The sequence below is a fragment of the Podarcis erhardii genome, assembly GCF_964252035.2.
Source record: "Podarcis erhardii genome assembly, chromosome: 2".
NCBI lineage: Eukaryota > Metazoa > Chordata > Lepidosauria > Squamata > Lacertidae > Podarcis > Podarcis erhardii.
The window spans coordinates 15,209,510-15,228,957 of NC_138498.1; the positions used below are offsets into that span (position 1 = coordinate 15,209,510).

The 19,448-nt window shown below is 44.1% G+C and overlaps 1 protein-coding gene across 3 annotated transcripts in view; it reads right to left on the bottom strand.

Annotated features, from left to right (window-relative positions):
• TIMELESS (timeless circadian regulator) overlaps positions 1–7,460 on the bottom strand; it is a 72,998-nt gene extending 65,538 nt beyond the window's left edge. For 2 of the 3 annotated variants that reach the window (XM_081849522.1, XM_081849520.1), the window contains exon 1: positions 7,320–7,460. The gene's annotated coding sequence lies outside the window, so the exon portion shown is untranslated. Of the gene's footprint in view, positions 1–4,193; positions 4,511–7,319 lie in introns of those variants that run through there. The other variant, XM_081849521.1, reaches the window with a different exon arrangement.
• Positions 7,461–19,448: the final 11,988 nt, after the last annotated feature.

Here is a 19,448-nt window from a genome sequence, read left to right on the forward strand (position 1 = left end):
ACCCCTGACCATTAGGTCCAGTAGTGACCGACACTGGGGTTGCGGCGCTCAACTCGCTTTATTGGCCAAGGGAGCCGGCGTACAGCTTCCGGGTCATGTGGCCAGCATGACTAAGCCACTTCTGGCGAACCAGAGCAGCGCACGGAAATGCCGTTTACCTTCCCGCTGGATCGGTACCTATTTATCTACTTGCACTTTGACTACTAGGTTGGCAGGAGCAGGGAGCGAGCAACGGAAGCTCACCCCGTCACGGGGATTCGAACCGCCAACCTTCTGATCGGCAAGTCCTAGGCTCTGTGGTTTAACCCACAATGCCACCCGTGGCCCTATCACAACATTTAGCTGGTGATATATCGTGTTGTTGAAAACCAGCCCTGCGGCTGGTGCACACAGAAACTTTTTTCCTGTTGCACTCAGTGGTTTTTGCAGTCTTAGAACTCTGCATTGTACAGTTGTGGCACAGACCTCCCCCCCCCCACTCCCAAAAAACACAATCTCTCCAGGATTTTTAAAGGCTAGTGCAGATTCATCAGCTTGCAAGGCACAAGAGTTCACTTGGAAGTTCCTTCTCCAAACGAGCCCAATTTTAGAAAAGGCAAATAGCGTACTTCCATCACAGCTGAGTGAGCAGCAAAAATTAGAAAGCGACAGATTTCCATATCCAGTCAAGGTCTGCACACACATACCTGTGAACTGAGAAGAGACAGCAAATGCCACCTAATATTCTATGCAAATTATACAGATCCCCAGAGGGAATGAAACAGCGACAGGTTTGAATAAAATTTGCAAGCAACAGAGCAAGCCACATATATTTACAAGTTTGTGAAATTAAGCAGGGAGCAAAGAAGAGACAAATTGCTTGCTGCCGGGGAAACCCATCAACCAATCCTACTTGTATCGTCACACCTCTGTTTCTGCAAGCAGGGTGGGGTGGGAGCAGCCGGCATTTGCACATGAGCAGGGCAAAGCAGCCGGGAAAGGAATATAGGAAAGCAAGATGACAGGAGTGGAAGGCAACGCTGGGCACTTGCATGTGATAATAATGCTAGCATTCCTTTTGAACACCTAGCAGTGGGGTGAAGCTGCAGGAGGGAGAAGGGCAAGGAAGGGGGGACGTGGGGCTAATTGCAAAGCCTCTCGAGGTGTTGAATACTGGAAACTGTCACTCACAGAAGAGTACCAATGGCGCCTTGAGTCAAGTGCATCACTTAAAATGGGAGGACAAAAACACTCTAGTATATGCCTCCCCCACTCTCCAATGCTAGCCTATGCAATTTTACTCATAAGTAAGACTTCTTCAATGTCCACAGGATGGGAATGCAGCCTTAAACACACTTGGAAGCCCCCTGAAGTCGGTTATCCTTACGCACACTACTTAAAAGAATTATTTGAATTAGCTTTTAAATCTTCCCAAATAAATCAGTGGAGGCATTCTCTCTCTCTCTCTCTCTCTCGTCGTTCTAGTGCAGGGGCAGGCAACCTAAGGCCCGGGGGCCGGAGCCCAATCACTTTCTCAACCCGGCTTGCGGACAGTCCGGGAATCAGCGTGTTTTTACATGAGTAGAATGTGTGCTTTTATTTAAAAGGCATCTTGGGGTTATTTGTGGGGCATAGGAATTCGTTCATATTTTTTTTCATAATATAGCCCGGCCCACCACATGGTCTGAGGGGTGGTGGACCGGCCCATGGCTGAAAAAGGTTGCTGACCCCTGTTCTAGTACATGCATCAAATACTACACACTTTTTAAAAAAAGTTTGTGAATTCAATTTGGGACTTTAACAGGAACACATGAAATCACCTCCCGTTCCTGCTTTCTTTTCACAATTTAAACAATTCATTTTTTGCTTTGATAAATTCCACAAATATGTTCTTCTCCTTTGCACTCTCCCTTGCCAAGAGTAACCTGCACCATAGAAGCAATAACCTGTGCAGAATTTACACAAATGTTTTTATAGTTCATTGGGATTGCTGAATTTTGGTGTTATGGCTGCAGTACATGGGGGGGGGGAAGAGGGTGGTTATTGTTTCGTTCTTGTTTTTATTAAGCATTTTGTATTTTTATCTTGTGGTTTGATGCTGTGAACTGCCCTGAGATCTACAGATCAAGGGCAGTTTGCAAACTTAATAATAATAATAAATTTAACAACAATAATAATTTTGGAGTTTAGTCTACAGATGGGCTCAGAGGACAGGTACATATGGGAAATGGCCAGGGCAGGACGAACATTTAAAACAGAGCACTGAGTGATGTCTCCTTGTTGGAACAGAGATAAAGAGATACTCAGAGAATGAGACAAGATGTAACCTATCTTAAGGTTGCAAGAATATTCTGCTATTTAGGATACAATAAGCACTTCACGTATATGTAAATCATTGCATTCATAAAGTTAAGGATATGCCTGAATAGCAAAGAAATCTGTAGACCAAGACAGAACGTTCTGCACAGCAAATGAAGTCTTTGTATTAAATGAAGGCAATGGGGATGGGCCAGATGGGCGGGGTATAAATAATAATTATCATTATTATTATTATCATTGTTATTATTATTATTATTATTATTATGTATTAAAGCCAACAAATTTCACAGACAGCAGAATTCCTAAAATACAGTGTGTACCCTCCCACTTTCTGTTCGGGAGATGAACACCCACACCCCACTCAAGACTGCTTTCTTGCCATACCCACTCCGATTGATATATGGTCCTGCCAGACAAACCACCACAACACTGGAAGGAAGATCGGAGGCTTTCTAGCTTAAATCTTTGCAAATGGCAATATTCTGTGTGCTGCATTGGGTAGTGTCAGATTAGTACTGGGAAGACCATGTTCAAGTCTGCTCTCACCAAAGCAATCTGTGCCATGCCTATTCAGAAGCAAGTCTATTGGTTTCAGCAGGGCTTAGTAGTACCAAGGGAAGTGAGAGCTGGACCATAAAGAAGGCTAATTGCCAAAGAATTGATGCTTTTGAATTCTGGTGCTGGAGGAGACTCTTGAGAGTCCCATGGACTGCAAGAAGATCAAACCTCTCCATTCTGAAGGAAATCAGCCCTGAGTGCTCACTGGAAGGACAGATCCTGAAGCTGAGGCTCCAATACTTTGGCCACCTCATGAGAAGAGAAGACTCCTTGGAAAAGACCCTGATGTTGGGAAAGACTGAGGGCACAAGGAGAGTCAGACACGACTAAACGACTAAACAACAACAACAACAACAAAGTAGTACCAAGTAGGGGAGATTAGGACTGCAGACTCCTCAATGAAGTTTCCGGGCTGTCCTTGGGCCAGTCATAGTCTCGCAGTGCAACCTACCTCACAGGATTTATGTCAATGTAAAACTGAGGGAGGGGAGGGAAGAGAAGAATAATGTAAATTTAACTCTATACTTGTGTCAGTGTTGGTCAGCATCAGTAGCCCAGCTGTAGCCGGTTACAATGTAATGGAAGCAGAACAGGTTTATATGGCTAAAGAGGTGAGGATGAACAGTTATTCTTAGTTTAATAAAACAATCAAATATTGCACAATTTTGCAAGTACTGAACTCTCAGAATTTAAAGGAGCAAAAACGAAAAGTTAACACTCTGCCCAGGCAAGAAGAGATGGCAAAACTTGTTTATATCCCCCACACACACACTTTTTAACTCCAAGGTCCTCACAGTAGTATAAAAAAAAAAAACAAAACATGTAAAATTATAAGTAGTGCTGCTCATCTATACTAGTAGGCATTCCTACTGCTCCTGCACCTTCAATCCTCTCAGAGTGCTGTGAACAACAGTATGCTAAAGGTGTTGTGGGCAATGAAGGCTGCATTTCTCCAAAGATACAAATACTTTGCTTCTGAGTGCTGGGAAAAACCAGTCTCCCTTCAGCAGAAGCAATACCTAGAGAAATTACAAATGAGCAGTTGGAGACGTTTGAAATAATGATGGAGGGTGGGACACACACACGCACGCACGCACGCACACACACACACACGTTTATTACTTCCAATTTATTTTGCATTTATTACTTCCAATGATCGACCCCAGAGATACACTAAACTGGTTAGCAACCGCTTTAGTTGTTGTGACCAAGTAATGTCCTCTTTATCTCCCATCAGATTCCTTGCCACGGCAATCACAAAAAGCAGCCACCTCAGGGGCGAAACAAAACAACGCCGAGAAGTTTTGCAAGGGCGGCAGAAAAAGTGCTTTCCTTACCTGGATTTAACCCAGGGTCGTTAATCTGGAGCAGATGGAATGTGGGAAATCTTTGCAAGATCTGGGGGGGGGAGGGATCCTGAATTATTATTATTATTACTGCTATTTAAAAAGAGGAGTCTCCCCCGTGTTGTTACGATCTCCAAGAAAAACCGAAAACAGAGCGCGGGGAGGGTGTGTGGAGAGAGAGATCCGGCGTCTCCAGCGTTTTCAAGATGCTCGCAAAGTAGCAAAGCCGAGCAGCCGCCAATGACAGCCTCCGCGCAAGCGGAAGTTGCTCGACGCGGGAAGAGGCCTTCGGTGCCGTGCCAGGGAGACGCGTGCGCGAGTCCTGCCTTCCTGCGAATTGCAAAACCTCCCGAGCACCTATAGGAAGGGCGAAGGCGGGAAAAGGGCAGGAGCACCTGGCGGAAGGCTTGCAAGAGGGAAGCAAGGTTTGCAAAACGCGCGCCGCGCCCTCGCTTTGCAAATCCCAGGAGCTGCGGCACCCGGCTAGCCTTGTTGAAATCCCACCGGGGGGCGGGGGGGGGGATCGGTGGGCTTTAAGCGGCCGAGAGGTTATTGGCAGGTAGCGCGAATGCCTGGCGAGAAGCATGCTCCTCTCTCACAAATCTCCATCCTCAGATTATAACATCTCCAAGAGCAACCCTCCCGTTACGTCTCCGGGTCTGCGCAATGCTTGCTTATGTTGTGTAGGGGGGGGGGGGAGATAAACGCCCCCATTCTTTGGGTGACCAAAACCAACAAATCACTGCCAGGGGTGGAAAGGGTGTTAAAAAAAAAAAATTCCGGCTGCAGCGTGCTTTTGCAACTAATAAAACAGCTCATCACTCAAAGGAGAACCAATGCTGTCTCATCGTGCTGTTTTCGCGTGAAAGCTTTGGAGAAGAACACACATTCGGCCTTTATTTGCTAAATTTAGACAATCAAATCATAAAAGGGGAGGAAGGAAAAACACAGAATATAGAAGTATGAGCCTTTGTACGGCGCGCAGAACTTGGTGTGGAAACACATCAGGGCCCCTTTCTTGCTGCAGCCGGAAATACATTATTTACAAACTTTCTGCCCCGACAGGGATTGATTGGTTTTCAGGTTGCCCAGTTAAAACTATGGTTTCCCAGTAGTGATGTATGGAAGTGAGAGCTGGACCATAAAGAAGGCTGATCGCCGAAGAATTGATGCTTTTGAGTTATGGTGCTGGAGGAGACTCTTGAGAGTCCCATGGACTGCAAGAAGATCAAACCTCTCCATTCTGAAGGAAATCAGCCCTGAGTGCTCACTGGAAGGACAGATCCTGAAGCTGAGGCTCCAATGCTTTGGCCACCTCATGAGAAGAGAAGACTCCCTGGAAAAGACCCTGATGTTGGGAAAGATGGAGGGCACAAGGAGAAGGGGACGACAGAGGATGAGATGCTTGGACAGTGTTCTCGAAGCTACAAACATGAGCCTGACCAAACTGCGGGAGGCAGTGGAAGAGAGGAGTGCCTGGCGTACTCTGGTCCAGGGGGCCACGAAGAGTCAGACATGACTGAACGACAACAACAGGAATAGGGGCTCTTGCCCCCAATACAGTAATAATAATAATAATAATAATAATAATAATAATAATAATAATTTATGGGGGTGGAGACACTCCTTCAGGTATACTGGACCGAGGCCATTTAGGGATTTGAAGGTCAGCACCAACACTTTGAATTGTGCTCGGAAACATACTGGGAGCCAGTGTAGGTCTTTCAAGACCGGTGTTATGTGGTCTCAGCGGCCGCTCCCAGTCCAGTCTAGCTGCCACATTCTGGATTAGTTGTAGTTTCCGGGTCACCTTCAAAGGTAGCCCCACATAGAGCGCATTGCAGTAGTCCAAGCTAGAGATAACCAGAGCATGCACCACTCTGGAGAGACAGCCCACGGACTAAACAACAACAGGAATAGGGGCTCTTGCCCCCAATACAATAGGTGACAAAGTGGGCTGTTAAAACCGTGGTCCCCCCACCTCCCCAAAAAACTTCACCACCACCAAGGCCAACAAGGATGACTACGGAGAATCAACGGCATCCGAGTGCTCTTAATGCCCCCGTCCGGACCATCTGCCCAAACCTGAGCTCCTTCTCCAGGTTGCCAGCAGAAACACCTCACACTCCCCCCCCCCATCCCATACTACAGTGGTACCTCGGCTTAAGTACTTAATTCATTCCAGAGGTCCGTTCTTAACCTGACACTGTTCTTAACCTAAAGCACCACTTTAGCTAATGGGGCCTCCTGCTGCTGCCGCGCCGCCCCTTCATGATTTCTGTTCTCATCCTGAAGCAAAGTTCTTAACCCAAGGTACTATTTCTGGGTTAGCGGAGTCTGTGACCTGAAGTGTATGCAACCTGAAGCGTATGTAACCCAAGGTACCACTGTATTTAGAAGCTTAAACATGCTTTGGGATTAGTTTATCTTCCCCCTTTAACTAAAATTTAAAGCATGTTTACGCAAACATGAATGTGCAGAAAAATGGGAGGGGGGGGGGGAATGACCAAATATATCACAACAACCCAGTTGGGAACTAAGTTCTACCCAAGCCAGTTGTTAGCTGCCCTGAGCCCGGCTTCGGCAGGGGAGGGCGGGATATAAATAAAATTATTTATTATTCTTATTATTCATTTCAAAACAAGTCGTGACTTGTTCTGACAGAGCTACCCTTCCATCTTGGATAGGGGAAGGCCATATTGTAACACTGCCTGCCAACACCTCCCCCCCCCCCCCGCCAATCCCATTACAGTGGTACCTCGGGTTAAGTACTTAATTCGTTCCCGGAGCTCCGTTCTTAACCTGAAACTGTTCTTAACCTGAAGCACCACTTGAGCTAATGGGGCCTCCTGCAGCTGCTGCCGCCGCGCCGCCGGAGCGCGATTTCTGTTCTCATCCTGAAGCAAAGTTCTTAACCCGAGGTACTATTTCTGGGTTTGCGGAGTCTGTAACCTGAAGCGTGTGTAGCCTGAAGCGTCTGTAACCCGAGGTGCCAGTGTACTTGTTCCCTTGCAAACGCCAACCGGGCTGCAGCTGGGTAGCGCCAGGCTGCGCGCATTTGCCAAGCAATGCGCCTTGCGAACCTGAAGCGCGGCCTCCCCAAACCGCCATATTTACCCGCCCCGCGCGAGCCGCTCCATCCGCACCGCCGTCGTTTCCCGCCCTAACTTTGCACCGGGAGAAGCAGCAGCAGCAGCAGCAGCAGCAGCAGCGCCTCCCGGTCCGCGCCGCCGACTTCCTCGCGCCCTCCCGGATTCCAAATGGCGCGCGAATGCGCTCTCGCTCCTTTTAAAAGGGCCACCGGAGACAGGCCCGGCTTAGCCAGAGGAGGCGCAGGGCTCTGCCGCCTTTGGCTCAGAAGGCCCATTCGGTTCAACTCGGCCGCGCGAGCCTAGCATTGCCCTTTTAAGCGAGCGCTCAGTCTCGCTCTCGCTTTCGAATGGTTGGAGCGAAAAGTTAATTTTGCAGCCCGTTGGGGAGGCGCGCGCAGAAAGGAAGGCATTGCGAGCAGCCATGGGCGTAACCAGTGCCGGATTTAAGCAATAGTTTAGGGCCCCACTCTCTTGGGGCCCCACCCAAAAAAATTAAAGGGAAAAAACACTGGATGTACTTTGATAAAATGCATATTTTGTTATGGGTTTATATACCTATTAGGTCCATAAATTACCCTATAGCATATATCATAGCTGTCAACGTTTCCCTTTTTTTAAGGGAAATTCCCTTATCCCAAATAGCATTCCTTGCAAGAAAAGGGGAGGTTGACAGCTATGCAATATATTCAACACCAAAAAAACAACAACAAATGGCAATTTGTTGTTGACAAAGGACAGCTGGACATTTAAAGGGCTCCATTGCCTTTAGTAGCTTAGGGCCTCATCAAATCTAAATCCAGCCCTGGGTGTAGCCAGGATTTTGGGGGCTGGGGGCTGGGCAGGACACCCACCTGTCAGCAGAATCTGTGTCTGGCTTCTGTCTAGCAGATTCGGAATGAAATGTCTCAACAACAGTGGTTTTAAATTGCTTTCTTTTGACCCCAGGCGTTCAGGAAAAAATCTGTCAAAATCTTAAGTCATTTGAAAACTAGGAAGTTAAAAAAAAAATAAAATCAGAGAGATACCTTTTATGCTGTGAATAAGTATATTTTGCAAAGAGCATGCCTTTTTCCATCAAAAAATCTCTCCCCCTAAAATTATATCCTGGCTTAACCCATCGCAGCAGGAAAACCTGGTAGAAAGCTTTCAGGCCCATTCACAAAGGCAGATGTCCCTTGATAACAATACAGTGGTACTTCGGGTTACATACGCTTCAGGTTACAGACTCCGCTAACCCAGAAATAGTACCTTGGGTTAAGAACTTTGCTTCAGGATGAGAACAGAAATCGTGCTCCGGCGGCGCAGTGGCAGCGGGAGGCCCCATTAGCTAAAGTGGTGCTTCAGGTTAAGAACAGTTTCAGGTTAAGAACAGACCTCCGGAACAAATTAAGTACTCAACCCGAGGTTCCACTGTATCCGGACACCTGGAAGGCGGTGGACTCTCCTTGAAGGCGTTTAAGCAGAGGTTGGATGGCCACCTATCAAGGATGCTTTAGCTGAGAGTCCTGCATTGCAGGGGGTTGGACTCAATGACCCTATAATGATGCATTTCCACTTTTTTGGAGATGGATAAACGACCAGCCAATCTTAAAACACTCTGAACTCCTTGAAGAAAGAGGCGGATTTAAGTGTAACCTGCTTTTTAAAATAGATTTCGGTGTGTGGTTAAAAGTTTAAAACAACAGTAGTGAATAACGGTAGTCCGTCCAGGGTTGCAATCAAGATTCTTCTGGGTTTGGTAGAACTATTTGGCTGGAAGGAGAAAAATCAAGAAGTTTCTGAAGCCTCAATATGATGTCCTCAGGGAGGTTCACAATAGGTTTCTGTCTCCCTGTGAACTTCATAGCCCATAACATGGGGGGCCTTTATTTTACAAAAGCGTTGTTCAGGTCTCTCTTGGTCTCTCTCTCTCTCTCTCTCTCTCTCTCTCTGTGGCATTTTAGCTTCCACATTCTGTTTGGATAGTTGTTGCTATTCAGCCCTATGCCATCCACACATCAGTGGGCAGAGCCTGACAGACTGTTTCTGTCCTCTATTTTTACTTCCCTTCCCTCATTCCCTCTTTTCCCACCCTCCACTGCCCTCACCTGTTCCAGGTATGTGCACCCATATTTCTGTACCTCTTTGTGTGCACCTATATATATATATATGCACCAGTAGTACACAAAACAGATATTATCAGCCCTTAGTTATCATGTTTCACAATAGACAAAATGGTGTCATGTTGTCCCTGCCCCCCAAGGTGGTGTTGATGTTGATGGTACAATATCTGTTTGGTGTCTCTTTGGGGGGAAGGCAAAGGAAATAATACTGGGGTCTTGCATAAGACAGATATTTAGCTGGTGCTGTGGGTTAAACCACAGAGCCCAGGACTTGCCGATCAGAAGGTCGGCGGTTCGAATCCCCGCGACGGGGTGAGCTCCCGTTGCTTGGTCCCTGCTCCTGCCAACCTAGCAGTTCGAAAGCACGCCAAAAATGCAAGTAGATAAATAGGTACCACTTCGGCGGGAACATGGGTCATGTGGCCAGCATGACTAAGCCACTTCTGGCGAACCAGAGCAGCGCATGGAAACGCCGTTTACCTTCCCGCCGGAGCGGTACCTATTTATCTACTTGCACTTTGACGTGCTTTTAAACTGCAAGGTTGGCAGGAGCAGGGACCGAGCAACGGGAGCTAACCCTGTCGTGGGGATTCGAACTGTCAACCTTCTGATCGGCAAGCCCTAGGCTCTGTGATTTAGACCACAGCACCACCCGAGTCCCTTAGAAATATAGGTATGTTTGTATCATTGGGGCTGCCAGAAACAAAATGGCAAGGATTTGCTCAGGTGAGGAATGAATAGAATTAGCGGTCTGGCAACAAAAGCCCACCCACTGAAACCTCACCATTCTTGTGGGAAACAGGCCTCCAGAAAAGAAGTGCAAAAAAGCCTTCACACCTGTAATAAATGTGGATGTACAGCAGGTTATTTTTTGACTTAAGTGAGTTTCTTGCAGAATGGGAAATTCAGAATTAAATGCAGAAAAAGAACAGGCTGGCATTTTTCTTCTGATAATGTTGGGTGGGTGGTGGGAAAACTTTGACACACGAGCAGCACTAATTTCACAATAAGTTTCTGTCTGGAAGTGCTCTCAGTTGTCTATACTGGGGTGGATGTGAAATGGGATTAGCAAGATGGAAGCTGCCTGTGTGGGCATCTATGTGGGTCAGAAAGATGTGGGACTCTAGAAAAGAGCCTGGCACCAGGCCCAGCTGGGCAGCACAAGCCTATGCACTCCTATTTGGAAATAAGCCCATTTGAACTCAGTGGAAATTCTTAAATAAATGTGTATACAGTGGTACCTCGGGTTACATACGCTTCAGGTTACATACGCTTCAGGTTACAGACTCCGCTGACCCAGAAACATTACCTCGGGTTAAGAACTTTGCTTCAGGATGAGAACAGAAATTGTGCGGTGGCAGCGGGAGGCCCCATTAGCTAAAGTGGTGCTTCAGGTTAAGAACAGTTTCAGGTTAAGAACGGACCTCTGGAACGAATTAAGTACTTAACCTGAGGTACCACTGTACTTGGAATGTGCTGACATCACAGCGTTCTCTCCAAACGTGCCGCTGATGCCGAAATGTGCATTTTAAAAAAAAAATTAGTTGTGGCTGTTTCCGAGGCAGTGCTCAAGTGCTGAAAGCTTAGTCAACCTGTAATCAAATAAGCAGGTAAGAAATGGGGAATACTAGCCTTTATTCATTACATTTTCATGATAAAACTGGGAAAGGAACTAAAGGAAAACAGTTGCAGGAAGTAGGAGACATTTGCTACATGGACATAATGGGTACTTGTGTTTCGATCAAACTTGTCTTGGGGTGTATTCGTACACCACAAGGAGAAAACTGGCTTTTTCCAAGGGGGTCCTAGGAAATGAAATTTTGAGACTACAGACAATTCTGATTTGAAGACTTGAGAAACCACCTAAAAGGCCTGCAACCATTTTGAGGACAATTTTCAGGGGGAATAATAATAATAATAATAATAATAATAACAATAATAATAATAATAATAATAATAATAATAGATCTACAACCACTGTGGAAGTGTGAGGGTGTGGATAGCTTAACGGGTTTGAGTTAAATACATGCTATAATTCTCTCAGATCTTATGTTTCAGGTGGGAAAGTCAAGCTTTGGGGAAACGATGTGGGTTGCACAAAAAAAGAGAAAAATAAAATCAAGCAAGGCGTGTGCTCACAGCCGCATGACTAAAATGTGAAGGGCTGTAGCTCATCTTGCAAGCGGAAGATCCCAGGTCCAATTCACAGCATCCCTGCCCAAAACCCTGCAGAGCTGCAGTCAGTGTAGACAATACTGACCTGGGTGACCAAAGGTCTGAGTTGTTATAAGGCAGCTTCCTATGTGAATTCACCGGTAGCGTCTATGTGGGAAGACTGTGGAGGGAATTCTCCATGGGGCACAGCATGTGTGTGTTTTGCCCCGATTTTGTTGCCTCTTCTCTCATATGGCAGGTTGCTATTGCCAGTCTCATCTGCGTTGTATGGCTGTTTTAAATGGGATAAAAGAAAAAAAATTCCTTCCAGTAGCACCTTAAAGACCAACTAAGTTAGTTCTAGGTATGAGCTTTCGTGTGCATGCACACTTCTTCAGATACACTGAAACAGAAGTCACCAGACCCTTCTATATAGTGAGAAGGTGGGGAGGGGTATTACTCAGAAGGGTGGTGGGAATGGGTGATTGGCAGATAGCTGTGATGAGCCTGTTGACGACTCTTAACGACTGCAATAGGTCTTACAGGAAAAAGCAAGGGGTGAGAAGGTGAAAAATGGCTTTGTCATGTATAATGAGATAAGAATCCAATGTCTTTGTTAAGACCAGGTCTCTCCATGGTTTTAAGTTTGGTAATAAGTTGCAATTCAGCAGCTTCTCTTTCCAGTCTATTTCTGAAATTCCTTTGTAATAGAACAGCTACTTTGAGATCTTGTATAGAATGTCCTGGGAGATTGAAGTGTTCTCCTACTGGTTTCTCTGTCTTGTGATTCAACACGGCTACCTACCTGTAACTGGTTAAATGGGATGTTCAGCTATTTTGCAGCTCTTCTAAGGGACACCCTATGTCTGGCAAATGGCAGGCCTGCTCTCCAGATGTTGAGAATTTGGATTTATTAAATGTGTACTGTAGTGTAGAAGGGGTTTTGCAATGCCAGTAAGCAAAGATCTGGGTTAGTAACATTGCAAGTCCTGTTAAAAATGTGAAGCACCTTTCCCATTTCCTTTAGTTATGCTTCCTTCCCCTCCTTCGTTTAGGAATAATGCAGCCCAGGAAAGCTCCAGTTACAATAGAGACTACTGGAAACGCTAAGAATAATTTCTGTTTGGATGCAGGAGTATGGAAGTCCTGAAATTTTGTTAGCTGCTTCTTAACCAATTGCATAGCTGTCAACCGTCCCTTATTTGGCGGGACAGTCCCTTATCCCAGCGCCGTGTCCCACTGCTGTCCCTTATTGATGATGTCCCTTAAATTTCCCGGGTTTCAAAGGAAGCAGCTCCTCTCCCTCCTTCCCTGCCGGCCAGGCAGGAGGGAGGCTCCAACTGTGTTGCTTGGCTGCGTTGCTCACCCAATAAGGAGTCTAAGAACGACTGGGGGGTGGAGCTTGCATGCCTTGTGCTGATCAAATCGGCCGCATTGCCTGGGGACTCGCCTTTGCTCAGCGTTTCCCAGCGGAGAGGACGGTGGTTTTCCTTGCTGCATCCCCTTTGCCGGGTTGCTGCGCTGTGGGAACCACCACTTGAGGTTTCGTTTAGCTGCTGGTTGACTAAAATTCCTTATTTTGGCTGCTGATCCCTTATTTTTGAGGCTACTGGTCCCTTATTTTCAAATCTGTAAGTTCACAGCTATGCAATTGTGAGGTGTTTCTAGCCAACAAACATTTTCCAGGTTTGGTTGCTCGGTCTCAGGGTTTGACAGAAAGTTCCCAGAATTTCCTGGGTGCGTAAAGCAGATTGACTTGCGTGCATGTTTAAATTTAAACCAACTTCCTAATCACCTCCTGTAATTGGCAACGTTTGCACAATCCAGATTGGAATTTAAATTTCACCTCTGGCTAAAAATATTGATTCGACTTCTAACGCTGGAAATAGACTTCCAGAATCCTGACTGTTGTATACCAATGACAGATATCATGAAGATCTCTGCTGGATCACGTCAAAGATCCATCTGGTATGAAGTGGTCAACTAGATTCCTCTGGGAAGCAGGACATGAAGGAGACACTCTTTCACTGAAATCTGTAGAATGTTGCCGTCGATAAACTTATCCTATGATAAAATGCCTTGGTATAACTCTTAGAAGGCAATCTATGTATGTTTAAGGTAAAGGGACCCCAGACCATTAGGTGCAGTCGTGACCGACTCTGGGGTTGTGGCGCTCATCTCGCTTTATTGGCTGAGGGAGCCGGCGTACAGCTTCCGGATCATGTGGCCAGCATGCCAATGCTGCTTCTGGCGAACCAGAGCAGTGCACGGAAACGCCGTTTACCTTCCCGCCGGAGCGGTACCTATTTATCTACTTGCACTTTGACGTGCTTTCGAACTGCTAGGTTGGCATGTATGTTTACTTGGAAGTAAATTCCTTTAGATTTAATGGGGCTTGCTCCCTAGTATGTGTATTTAGAATTCCCTAGTATGTGTATTTAGAATTTAGAATGTGTATTTAGCAGTTCGAACTGGTAGGTTGGCATGTATGTTTACTTGGAAGTAAATTCCTTTAGATTTAATGGGGCTTGTAAGGAGATAAAACACGTAACTTTAGAAATTATCTGATACTTACCAATGAAGTGAAGGGAAGTCCGAGGCTCGGCAGAGCCCAGAATAACTGTGTACTATATATATGATTCTTGTAACAGCTATGTTATAAGCAACTTATGTAGACTGTATATATGTATAATCAATGGAAAACCAATAAAAATTTATATGAAGAAAAAAAAAGATTTAATGGGGCTTGCTCCCTAGTATGTGTATTTAGAATTTCAGCCTGAACCTCTGTATCTTAAGGTCTAATAGGTCAGCGATATTTAATTTCTTGAGCAGATCAGAACTGGAGCAGCTGAAGGCCTGAATATATAAGACCCAGAGTTCATTTTCTGCAACATATCATGTATCGCAGAGCCTATACCATCCTTGTCGTGGAAAGTGTCCTTCTAACTACGTCAAGCTGCCAGATTTCCCTGATGTAGAGCTATTACCAAAAATAAATTACAGCGTTTAATTAAAGAATACAATTCCAACACAATAACCAAAGGAGTTCTTTATACCTGTGAAAGAGAAGGTTAATCTGTTCACTGGAAAAGGCGACATGCTACCATCCAGCATGGAAAAAAAGCGAGGAAGAACAAATAAATCATTGGTGTCTCACACACAGCAAATCTTCTGGATGGGCCAGTTTTTGATTTCAGTATAAACCCAGCTAACGGGGTGATTTAGTGTCATTCCATCGACTTCAGTGAAGTGACTGAACTCACACCAACTGTTCGTCTGCTGATTTCGGAGGAGTGGTCGTTGATATCACCTGTTCTATCTCTATCTATCTATCATTTATCTATCTATCTATCTATCTATCTATCTATCTATCTATCTATCTATCATCTATCTATCTATCTATCTATCTATCTATCTATCTATATCATATCAGTGCTATCAGTTTCAGTTCCATTGGCTCCAGTCGTAACCCCTTTGGCTGCTGTGAAGTTAGTCCAGATTCAAACCACTTGTTGACCCAAATGAAGGAAATCTATTGCAGAGGAGAGATTCTAGAGTCATGTGATTTCATCCTGTTCATGTTGCTTTATATGATGGTGGATATAATCCCACAGACCTCAATGTAGTGGCTCCAGATTGAGTCCATTGATGAGGCTTTGAAATCACATCAGTTTTTACTATATACGTTGCAGCAGAGAGACTCCAAAAATCAATTCACACCACTATATCTGAAAAATAAGATCCACTGCTAAGACATGCCAACACTGCAGAAAACAAGCATTTGTTTCAGGTGGAAACATCTGCAATCTCACTTCATCCGAGTTTCCTCTCTTATGAAACCATCAGTCACCCCCTCTCACTCCAACAGCTCTTTCCCATCTCTGCGCAGGACTCTTACAGTACAGTTCCTTTTGGAAATAGTCTAGACAGGTCAGTCTGAACTTGAAAAATAATCTACTCCCTGGTGGTAAATAAAGAGCATAAAAGAATTGCTATGATGGGTAAGACAAACGGTTCATCTAGCTCCGTAAGAACATGACTTACGCTGTTTCAGACCAAGGGCCCAATTGGTCTATCATCCTTTTCCTCACATGCATTTGTCAGAAGCGTCTCAGAAGCCCACAAGCTAGAAATGAAGGCAGCAATGACCCCCTCCCTTAAAATAAATAAATAAAGACACCCAGAGAACAACAACTGACATTCAGATAAACTACCTCTCTGAGCAGGGAAGTTCCATTTAATTAGAATAGTTAATACCCATTGAGAGACCTACTCTCTGTGCCTGTTGACTCAATTTCTTCTAAAACCACCAAGCCAGTGACCATCCAATTCCACAATTGACCATATTGTGTGAATAAGTTCCTTGATTTTGTCCGCCCTGAATCTACTCCCAATCAATTGAGAGACTATTAGGAGGAATGTTTTTCCCCTCGTCCCCTTGCTTCGCACAATTCGTGAGTTTATAAGCCTCCGTCATGTCTTCCCCATCCCCATGGCTTTTTTTGCTGAACTAAAAAGCTACAAATGATTAAGGAAGATGCTTCAACTTTTGACAATTTTTGTTGTCCCTCCCCCCCCTTTTTTTACCTTTTCCTGTTCTGTTCTTTCCTTTTTGAGATGGTACGCCAAAACTGTACACAGCGTTCTAAATGCACTACTGTTATGTACTGAGTTGAATAGGATCCAAACTGCAGCAGTCTGGTTGGTCCTAGAACAATAGGATTCAGAATGCAGCGGTCTGATTGGTCCTAGAACAATGCAGCAGTATGATTGGTTGGCAGGAACCACCCAATCATTCTCCAGATAGAAGCGAATCCACAACCTGATTGGCTTACAGTAGAATTCCGGAATTAGCCAATCATGTGCAGCCCATTGTGTAAATAATGTATATAAAGCAGATACTTTGAGTGGACATTCATTCATTCCTCCTCACCACTATGAGCTGAATAAAGAGCATGAAATCACTTTGCAACTCTGAGTATATTTCAACTACGCTATTGGTTTTATATGATGGCATTCCGAGACCAGCAGTTTTATTTTAAATTTATGTCCTGATTTGTTTTTCCTCCAACTATTGCTGCACATTTAGTGCTTATCCACACTTCCCTAAAAGCTTTGTGTCCAAATGCCCCTCCTTCTTCATCCTGAGCTTTCCCTACGAAAACCTGCTCTTTAAACCTGAATCAGAGCAAACATCAATTCAGCTTTAAAGAGCAGGTTTTCACAGGCTCTGGAACAACAACAACAAAAGGTCACATGGACACAGAGCTTTAAAACGTGGAAAGAGCGAAGGAAAGCAAAGTGTATATAAGCCATTAGTGAAACTTTAATTGAGCTGTCCATCACAACCCCGAGGTCTTTATTTGTAAAGTAAAAGACATCCCATCAGTGTATATGTCAAGTTGGGATATTTTGGTCCCAGTGTGCATTGCTTAAATCTCATTTGCATAGTTTTCCAAGAGTGTTACAAGAGTGGAGCTGGGGAATCTCCAGCTGCAGGATAAGAACTGTGAGAATCAGGGATTGACCTTGGACCATTTAAGAATGTCGACAGGAGAAGCCTTAGTGACTGCATTATGTAAGATAAGCTATTTGCTGGAACAGCTTCACAAGAAGACCGATGTTATGACTACTAAAATTGATAACTTGGGACAAAAAGTGATTAATTTGGGACAAAAAGTGAGCACCAATACAGAAATTATTCAGGATTTAGTACAGGAATCTATTTCAGTATAACAAATTGTGGAGAAGGAGAAGGAGAAAGTTGTTGTTGTCAAACCTAAAGTAATACAAGTGGGAGCCTCAGCCTTACAGAGGCAAATTTAGGACTATAAGTTGAGGCCTTTTATGATTGATTCTAGAAAAAGTCAGATTTTGAGGATCAGAACCCGGCCTGGACTGGAGAAGGAAAGCTGGAAAGATCCCTCCATGCAGGGATTAACTGAATTTTGGGACATGGACTTGGGTCAGGAGGAGACTGGAGTTCTGGGGGCCTTTGGATTTGGAGGAATCTTGAAACATGTCCTGAAATACTTTATGGATCTTAGCTTTAACTATGGAAATCTGGCTGACTTGTCGAGGAGGAATAAAAATATTTTTGGGTCGGAGTTTTCCCGAGATCTGCTCTATAGCATCAAAGAATATGAAGAAGACCTGCAGAAGGGACTTAGAAAAGAGTTAAGAGCTTCGGACATAAGATCTCCTGGTTGTTGGACTGTATGGAGTTGACAGAAGTGACTGGCAGAGTCCAAGACCGGGGAGAGGAGATGGTGGAAGAGAATTGGAAAATTTAAAGTCTGTATATAGAAATACTGTAAAATTAATGAGTGATAGAAAAATGTTGGAATGAAATTTTATGGCCTTAGTAGAAATGTTATAAGGAGTTAAGCTTAAATATGTATATTAGTTTTAATGGAAATAAGATTAAAAATATGTTAAGACATTTATATGACAGAAAATAGAGAAAGATGGAAAGGAATTGCTGAAACAATTAATAGAAGTGGAATACAAAAAGGGAGGTGAGAGGAGGTCGATGAAACAAGGGAATGAAAGATAGAGTATGGAAAAGGTATGATGTATGTTTTTAAATTGTTTTTGTTTTGTTTTGTTTTGTTTATTGTGTTTAGTTTAATGTGTTGAGGTTGTGTTTTGTATTGTTTATATATTGTACTTTATTGTTTTTTCTCTTTTTTGTTTTCTTTCTCCTGTCTTTTTTCTTTTCTTTTCTTTTTTTGTAAGCTTTAAAAGTAATAAATATTATTTAAAAAAATAAATAAATCTCATTTGCACTATGGTGCCCACTCACCCAGTTTGGAGAAATTGTGCTGGATCATTACTGCTACTGTACTAGTAATTTAATGCAGTCTATAAATCGCTCATCCTGACTCTGAATGGTTTCTGTTCTATAGCACCGGTCCTTGAGGGATTCTATGGGTTACCTCCCTCCATTGTGGGGGGAAATCAATATATTCCTACCTTCTAATCCTCTAGTCCTCTTATACCAACCTGGTGCCATCCAGATGCTGCTAGCTAAGGCTGATGGGAGTTGTAGTCCAATAACATCCTATGCCCTTTTAAAATGTGGCTCTTTTTGAGGGGGTGTTATTGGGTTTTTTTATTTTGATTATATATATTGTGGTTTTATATGTTGATCTTGTTCTGTGAACCGCCCTAAGACCTTCTGGTATAAGGTGGTATATAACTTCAGTAAATAATATTAACATCTGGAGGGTACCAGGCTGACAAAGGCAGTCTTATACCATGACTGCTAAATTTTCTCAGGAGAAGTTGGTGAGGGCCTGCAGCAAATGGAGGGGAGGTTTTTTGCAACACTAAAGTCTCTATCAGATTGCCCCCACCCACACATTTGTTGATATTTTTAAGTATCCGAAAAGCTTATCAAGACAGGACTTTCCTTTTTAAAAGCCATGCTGATTCCCTTCAGCGAGGCTTGTTCTTCTCTGTATTTCAATATATATATATATATAGGCTTTCAACCAATTCATCTGAGACCCAAGTTGTTTAAGATCAAGAGACCACCCATCCACCTCCCAAGCCATGTGCCTCTGCTACAGGATTGGCGGAACTCTCACATTGTGCTCAGCTATGGAGAAGGTAGACGCTTCTGCCTGCGCAAAGCATAGCACCACTAAAGATAATTCCACGAGTCCCCCCCCCCAACTTGCAGAAACTTAATTAATTCTCAAGGCATAAACTGAATTTGCAACTTGAGGATTCTCAGGTGTGAGCTGTCTGAAACTGGTATCTTTTGAGTTTGTTATTTGCCCTCATCTTATTATGTATTAATTTTTATTTTGATCAGAATATATGCTACATATTTTGGGCAATGCTTTCATTTTTTAAATTAAAGGAAGCCTTCATGCCTTTTATATAAA